Below are 9,191 nucleotides of genomic sequence, written 5' to 3' on the forward strand. Positions count from 1 at the left end.
GGTGCACATGTCAGACTGTATGACATGGTGGTTGTATCCACCAGCCCTCCTCTGAACACTCCCACAGAAGGGCATCTTCAGGGTACTGAGAGCCCCCAAAGAGCTGTCTGAGGGGAACTGGAAGCTTGGTCCTGAAGTGCTCTGAGGTGTGCTACCTGAGAGCCAAAGCTGCCCAGCTCTGATGTCAGAGATTTCTCCCATGCCTGAGACCTGTGCACAGAGCTCTACAACACTGCTGCCCTGGGTCCCACAGGAACTCCATCCATTGAAGGAGGCACAGTGAGCCAGGTCACAGGTCCAGCCAGCCTGCATTATTAGGGCCATCTATCTAACTGCCTGGAGGGAAGCTGGAGGGTGGAGTGGCTCTCCCCCTTTTCTCTCTGGTCCAGAACTGGGGCAGCCGTGGTCTCCTGGGAACTGGAGGTCACTGGCTTTGCAGCCAGGCTTGTGACCACTGACCTGCTGCCTCCGGCTCCAGGTGCTACAGGGATCAGAAAGCTGCTGAGTGGCTGAGTTCTTCATGTTCTTTCTCAGCTGAAAAGTACCCAGCCCAGGGGCTGACAAGATGGCTCAGCAGGTAAGAGCGCTTGCAGCCAAGCCTGATGACCAGAGTTCAAGGCTCAGGACCCAGGTGGTAGACAGAGGGAACAAAGGACTCCCATGTTTGACCTCTGATCTCCACATTGCACACACTGGGACACACACATACACACACACACACACACACACACACACAAACTAAATAAAATGTAAACATTTAAATAAATAATTTTTAAACACCCTTCCAGGCCCTTAGTGAATCTTTACAATAAAGCACCCAGTCCTTACTTTGATCCCAGGAGCCTCCGAGAGCCTGGGCCGCACTCCACTGCAGCCAGGGGCACTAGCTGGTGATTGAGGCATTTTCTATTTTTTAAACTCTGGGCCAAGCGCTCAACAAGAATTAAAGTCTCTGAGGCAGAGATGCTAAGCAATCCCACCAGGGCCGCACAGGGAAGGATCAGCGTGATCCACAGTTTTCGTGTTTTGGTTTGATTTGGTTTGGGTTGGGTTTGCTGGCAGTCAGAGTAGAGCTCTGGCCCATGTTTCACCAGCGTGTCATTGCTAGCCCTACTCACACTAAGTCGTTTCCCAGGGCCTCGCCTGTCCAACATTGTCACCATCTCAAATGAGTGTCCCTGCGGGTGGGAGAGTAGCTAAGCTTCCTCCCACCAAGTTAAGATGAGCCTTTTGTGGCTGTCCCCAAGTTACTCCAGCTCCAAACCCAGTGTCCAGATGGATGTCCCCTGGGCTCCTGTCCCTGCCATCATTTAAAATTTCTACTCATACACCACCATTAGCCACACTCCCCAGTCGTTCTGGTCTACCTGCTACTCTTCCCGGCACACGTCACCGTTAGCCACACTCCCCACTTGTTCTGTTCCACCTGTTTCTCTCCCAGCGCTTGTTTTCTGATCCAGGTCTGACCCAGGACACCACACTGTGTTTTGTCACCCTGTTTCCTGGGGCCTGTGACAGTTTCTTGTCCTAGCCTTATTTTGTATGGCCTTGAAGTTGTGAGGGAGTGGCCAGGTCCTGTGTGGAATGTCCTTCCATCTGAGTTTGTCCATCCTCCATGTCATTGGCCTGGACTGCAGGGGAGAGTCGAGCTGGAGGGTCATGGTGGCCCCACAGTGCAGGTCTGGGGGTGAAGAGTGTTCCTCACTGGCGTCAACCTTGACAGCCTGGTCAGTTCTGTGGGAGCTTTTTTAACGGGGAAATTGGGGTGTAGAGAGGGGTAAGTTATTGGCTCTAGGGGAAGGGGAGGGGCCATTCTGGCCCCATCATGTCACAGTCCATTAAGTTTTAGATGGAGAAAATCTAGGAACAGGAGGTGACACGAGCTGTGCCACAGAGTGTCCATGAAGACCGAGCCCAAACTCAGAGGGCAAGACCCAGTGAGATTTGACCCCGGGGACTAGGAAGCCATAGAGGACATTGCCAAGCTTCACTAGGAGAGGAGGGCTCAGGATGAAGACTGGAGTAGAGTGAGGGCCTGAGCTGGACACAGAGCAGGGGCCATGAGGTCCCACAAGGACACAAAAGAGTCCAGTGTGGAAGAGCTCATGCTGCTGGGTGCCACAGCCTGGGGTCAAATCCCCAGGCTCCTGTTTCCTAACACAGTGGTCTTCATTATTCTAGTCCCCAAAACTCGTTGCAGGTTCTCCAGGTTCGGATTTGGACACTGTACACCCACCTGAAATACTCCATTCTGAGCCAGTGCCACCTCACACCCCTATAGTACCCCCTACAGCCAGTATCATCTGTACCCCTATAGACTCTGAGGCCAAGTGAGACCAAAGCCAGATCCTGTGTCCACAGCATTAAGAACTTAGGACAGCAGCAGCCAAGTACTCACCCAAGTGTGGAGTCTTCAGGCTGGGGTCTGCACGACTCTGCGCAGGGCACAGGGCTTCTCTATACCTCCTCACCCAGCCTTAGGGCACACCCACTCCTATGATCTGATGCTCTCCTCAGCCTCATTCCCACCCCACTGGCCTCCACCACCACATCCAGGCCTGCCAGGCTGCTCCAGCCACCCCCAGTGGCTGCCACTTTCATGTGGCTGCTCTCCATCCTGCCCCGGGTGGCAGGCGGCAAGAGAGCATCTCCAGGTGCCGCCTGCAGTTAAGCCGCAAGTCCTTTAAGTTTATGGCTCTAATATCTTTGCCCAGAAGCTCTGAGTACAGAGGCTCAAGATGTCAGGGGTCAGGCTCCCCCGAGGGCTCTCAAGCCTGCTGTCCGCCCACAGTTTGGAGGTTTTAGATGAAAGAAACCTCCTTAGAATTTCATTCACTGGTATTTTCTTTTTTTCAAACATAAAATGCAAAATTAGAGCCAGTGGGGGGAAGGGTTCTATTTTTTTCTTTTTTCTTTTTTTTTTCTTTTTTTTTTCTGTGTGCGTGCATGTGTGTGCGTGTGTGCATGTGTTAGGAAACGGAACCTCCAGGGCTCAGGTCTGGTGGGCAGGAGGCCTTCTGTGGAGCCACACATAATCTGGAACCCTTCAAATTTACATCTATTTACTTAGCCATTTATTTGTAATATTCTTTATCTTTTGGCTTTTTTGAAACAGGTCTTCATGTAACCCAGGTTGGCCTCAAAATCACCTTGTAAACAGGGATGAGCTTAAATTCCAAATCCTCCTGCCTCCACCTCCAGAGTTCTGAACTGCAGGCATGTGCTACCTCACCAGCATGTTGAACTATAAGAGTTGAGGTTTTCCACACTGGTTCCCTAAAAGTGGATTGTGGGCTGCAGAGGGAGCCGGCTTCCCTTTGCAGGGTGCAGTGGGTAAATGTCTTGTGCATTAGCCTTCCTCCCCCTTATCATTCCCAGAGGTGGAATGTAGGTGCCCGTCATCCCTCCTGGACTCTGTGTAAGCGTGTGCAGGTAGCCTCATCTCTCTAATAAACGGAAACTCAGAGAGTTCTCACCTTCCATATTCGCCATGAGACTCTAGTGCTTAGAAATGGATAGACGGACAATAGATGGATCGATAAATGATAAATGGATGATAGATGATTGATAGGTAGCTAGGTAAGTAGGTAGATTAGATAGATAGATAGATAGATAGATAGATAGATAGATAGATAGATAGATAGATAGATAATGAATGGATGGGTAGATGACTGACAAATAGATAGATAGATAGATAGATAGATAGATAGATAGATAGATAGATAGATAATAAATGGATGGGTAGATGACTGACAGACAGATAGATAGATAGACAAGACAGACAGACAGACAGACAGACAGATAGATAGATAGATAATAAATGGATGGGTAGATGACTGACAGATAGATAGATAGATAGATAGATAGATAGATAGATAGATAGACAGACAGACAGACAGACAGACAGATAGATAGATAGATAGATAGATAGATAGATAGATAATAGCTAATTGATGGTAGATAAGGAGGTAGATAGATAACAGTGATGATTAATAGTAGGTAGGTATATAGTTAGATGATAAGCAGAGCCAACCACTTGATAAGTACCACCCCCATTGGGCCTCCAGACTTCTGGAAAGCTTAGCTTGGTGATGCTCTTGTGTGTCATGTGGCCCCACACTGTCTTCTGGACTTGCCACCATCTGATAGGTCAGCTGGGTTGGGCATCCAAGAAGGCTGAGCCACACAGTAGCACTAGGTGCCCACTGCTGCTGACCAGTGGGTTTGCCAAAGCTGGCAACTTTTTCTACCCACAGGATGGCAGAGAGAGAAATGGGGTTTGCACAAGGCAGGGAGGGGCTTCCCTGGGCAAGCACCCCCCAGAGAGCTGGCCAAGAAGCATGGCTTTAGAGATCAGAAGACACTTCTGCTACACTCGTGGTTGTTTTGTTGGGACAAGTACTCAGCCTAGCCTCTAACTTAGGGCGATTCTCCTGCCTCAGACCCCTGCATCTTGCCTGACAGGTGTAAACAAACCACCATGCCTGAAACTTCCTCTGCTTCTTCCTGGCTATCTAGACAGAAGCCAAGGGACGGGACAGAGTCCTCATTCCCAGATTGGAACTTTATCTTTAAAATTGGGGGATTGGGACTAGGCATGCGGCCCAGGGGTAGAGCACAAGACTCTCAGGCATGTCCCAAGCATGGCTTTTTCCATACAAGTCTAATTTTACATGGGCAAAGAGAAAACACAAAGTAGAATGCAGTTATAAGCCACTGAGAAAAGAGCCAAGATGTATGTGGCTGGTTCAAGCCCCCATGCCCTGTGTCTGGAAGACTAGATTTAAAAACAACAATAACAACAATAACAAAAAATTGGTTCTTTGTGAATTTCCCATCATGCACTCCAATCCTATTCATCTCCCCATCCTCTCGTACCTGCCCTCCACCCTTGTAACCTCCCCCATCAGAGAAAAAAAATATGGTTGTGGAAGCTGTTGTGTTTCACAGAGTGTCTCGCAGTATACCCTTTTGTCCACTCTTAATGACTGGTTGGTCTGGTATGAGGCCTCTGGCTTCTGCTATGCCATCAATACTGGAATCTCATGGGGACTCCTCTCGGACATCCTGCTGCTGCCCTGTGTCATGGAGGTCCTGCAGCTTTGGATCCGCAGAACGGGCACCATTGTGTGCTCAGCAGTTCATCAATGGGGTAGATGTTGGATCAATTCAAAGTTCTGGATCTGGGCCTCCTCACTACCCATAAGTCTGCAGTTCTGCCTCTCTTCATTGTGCCCACATCCTTCTGTTTCTCATTCTCTTCCATTCCTTCACCACTTACTCACTCCTCTTAGTGGTACCCGGGGTCTCGGAGTGTCTGGGGTCATCTCAGGAGTAGCCTTGTGAGTGCTCTGTGCCACTCATGCATTATGGTGCCAGGCAGGGGTCATCTTGGGCATGGTCCGCCACACCCCCCAGGCCAGTGTGGCACCAGACACTTCCCTGTCCGGACCCAATGGCATGGTCTGGTGGTCCTCTGGGACTAGCTCCCGGTCCAGGCCCCATAGTGCTGGTCTAGTTGTCATCTTGGGCTAGCTCCTTGCCCAGCCTACTCACCCAAGTGGCCCTTTTCAATGCTCATCTGTCTTGGGGTTACTCCTGCCTGGGTCTCCAGCTTCCTCCCTGTCCTGCGAGCCTGTCTGGGTTTGCCTGGCACTGGACTAGTGGTCACTTCAAGCCTGTCAATTTTTGTCTTTTTTCCTATAGGGAGGGAAAAAAAATATGTCCCTTGGGGGAGGGGAGCACAGGAGACTTCTACAACGAGTATAGAATGAAGGCATCAGGTGTAAAACTGGTGACCCCTATGACTGATGGCAGAAAAGAAACCATAACTAGAGGTGTGCGTCCAAAGTGGCCGGCAGAGTAGAAAAGCCAGACACAGAAATCTACTGCAAGGACACTTAGGAAGCCAGTTAAACAGTAAGTGGCAAAATTATCTGTGTGTGAGTGAGTGTGTGTGTGTCCCTACATGCATGTGTGCTTGTGTGACAAAAGGACATCAGTGTCCTGCTCACAGGTGCACATGTGTGACAAAGGAATCAGCTGTCCAGCTCTTCCACTCTTTCCTTATCCCCTTGAGACAGTCTTTCATTGAATGTGGAGCTACACTGACAGCCAACCCAGCAATCCTCCTGTCTCCACCCCCACTCCCCACCACAGTGACAGGTGTTCACCACCATAATAGCTTTTTACCCGGGTGCTGGGCAGTGGAACTTAGGTCCTCTAGCTTGCACAACACAGTACTCTTACCACAGAGGCATCTCCCCAGCCCCAGCCTTTCCTTTTTTCTAAGTCAGAAGTCCTCATGGGTGAAACCACATTTCCCCCACATCATGTCATGGTGGTCCCCTCTGGCCAAGTGCTGAAGCCAGCGGCACAGCCACCTTGCCCCACTCTGCTTCTAGTTCCACTGACCCTGCATCCTGGGCAACAGACGAGCATGTAGAGGAGAAGCCACCTTGCCTTGTGGTAGCCAAAGAGCAGAAGGAAAAAAAAAGAGAGAGCGCGAGGAAGGGGCGGAGCCAAGATGCATCGTTCAAAGACACGCCCCAGTGACCTACTTCCTCCAACTAGGCCCCGCCTCCTATGCCCAATAATGCTGTCAAATCACGAAGACATTAGTGAACACCCGGAGATAAGGTCAGACCCTTTAGGACAGGCAGTTCTCCCCAAAGGTCCACCTTAGAACAGTGCTGCGCCCAGAACTGAGCCTTTGGGGGTGCTTCCTAATAAACTGAGCCGCCACAGAACCGCTGGATGATGGCGCCTTTGGAGATGAGGGAGAAACAGCTTTAAAAGCCCTTCTCTGTGACACAGTAATGCTATGGAAAGCCACTTTGATTTGGAACAGTGTGCCTCAGCACACCGATCTCTCAGCACCTTGAACAATCTGTTTGTCTCCTTGGATCCAGGATATAATCCTCACATTCCATAAAAAGATACCAAGATGTGGCGAAATCAGACCACGGGGCGAACTTCTTGATCCCCACGAGGCCCACTCTGAACCAGTCCTTGATGTTTCTCTCTGCTGCTTAGAGGGAGAAATCGATGACACGGTGACAAGCATATTAAAAACCACAGCTGAGTGCCAGCCACAGCCAACAGGCAGGCATCCTCTCCACTGTGAAATGCATCCGAAGTGAGGCGTCCCAGTGGCCTGCCACGTGCCAGCTCCTCAGGGCACGGCACACGATGAAGGAGGACACCCTGAGAAATCCCTTCTGTGTCATCCCAGGAGCTGTGTCCAGTCCCCAAAGCCCAGGATGCCAATCTCTACCAAGCACTTGCAGGCGCCCAGCCTTGTTAGCCCAGTCTGCAGTCCCTTGTCTTGGTAGAGGTGAAGGAAGGGGACTGGAGAGATGCTTCAGCCATGGCTGCTCTTCCAAAGGACCTGAGTTTGATTGCCAGAGCCTACATCCCCACAACCACCCAAAATTCCACTTCCCAGGGATTCAGTTCCTCCTCTGACCTCCACAGCCCCCAGGCACATGGATGCTACAGATACACACATGCAGGCAAACACTCAAATACCCAAAATTAAGTTAAATTAATACGAGTTTTGTTTCAGTCTTTTAAGAGGTAAAAGAAGAAAGCTGCCATGCTCAGATCTCAGTACTGATAATCCTGTAGAGCGTCCTGCAGAGGAAAGAGGGCCTCCCACTGGCTCCAGGAGGAACCATGGGCAACAGACAAAAAACAGGAAGATTAGAAGTGGATCCGCCCCTTTCAGGGCTGGGCACATGGTGCAGGTGGTGAGGGGCAAGCCTGAGAACCTGAGCGCAATCCTCAACACTCTGACAAAGAAAGCTAGGTGTGGTGCAACTCACTTATAGTCCCAGCCCTGGGAAGATGCAGACAGAAAGATCTGGGGCTCCATGACCAGCCAGCCTGGCCTATTTGGTGAGTTCCAGGCCAATGAGAGACCCTGCTTTAAAAACAACAAAAAGGAACAGCAGCTAAGGACATCCTCTGGCCTGCACACACATGTGCATCCATGAACAAGTGTATCAATATGAATGCAGGCACCACACATACACACATACACAAACACACACATGCACATACATACATACATACATACATACATACATATACATACACATACATACATGCATACATATGCACACACACATACACACATGCACACATGTACACATACACACATGCACACACATAAAACGAATCATCCCTATGAGTCCTACAAAACTATGTTGTATGTGGTTGTGTGTATGTGCACATCTGTGTGCACGTGTGTGCGTAGGACAACATAAAGAATCTTCTATGATCTCTCTCCATCTTAGTTTTCCAGGTAAGATCTCTTGCTGAAGGCGGAGCTCCCTACCTCAGCTAAACTGTCAGGACAGGGAGGCCACCTCTGTCTCCACCTCTCAGGGCTGGGTGACAGACATGCCAAGCAACATCAGTGCCAAGGATCTGAGCTTGGGTCTTCCTGCTTGTGTGTCTAGGCCCTTACTGTAGCACCGTTCCCTAGCCCCTGTAGAGCTATATGTGAAAATGTGGTTCAGTGTAAACAAGAGGAATCCACTGCTATCATCATCTCTAAGTGATCAGCTCGGCGTCAGGAAGCTGGCTCGCATCTCCACTGCTTTGCCTCAGCCCCAATGTAAACCCTGGGCCTATAATTTGAGAACTCCCAGGCTCTGCCTTGCAGGCCCCAGCCACAACCCTCTCCATCTGTGAATTTGACCTTCCCGGGGACCTTCTGTGAGTAGAAATACACATTTGTCCCTCCTGTGGCTCCTCTCATTCATTTGGTGTGTTTAAGGTTCGCTAGGGCTGCACATGTCGAGGCCGATGGCCACCCAGCTACCCTCCTGGGTTTGGCGGTTGTCATGAATGAGACAGGAATAGGTAGACCTCTGAGTCCTCTCAGCTCCCCAAGTACGGCCCAAGGACTGGAAGAGCTGGTTGCAGCCGCTGACTCTCCCTTCAACTTCTAAGGTTTGATTTATTTGGTTACATTTATTTAGTGTGTGTGTGTGTGTGTGTGTGTGTGTGTGTGTGCGTGCATGCATATGTGCACATGTGTGAATATATATGCCATAGTGTATATATTCTGACTGTATGTAGCAATCAGAAGATAATTTGTAGGAGTCAGTTCTCTTCTTCCACCATGTAAGTCCTGGGGAACAAACCCGGGTCTTCAGGCTTGGCAGCAAGCGCCTTTACCC

The sequence above is a fragment of the Mus musculus genome, chromosome 15 (genome assembly GCF_000001635.26).
Source record: "Mus musculus strain C57BL/6J chromosome 15, GRCm38.p6 C57BL/6J".
Classification (NCBI taxonomy): Eukaryota; Metazoa; Chordata; class Mammalia; order Rodentia; family Muridae; genus Mus; species Mus musculus.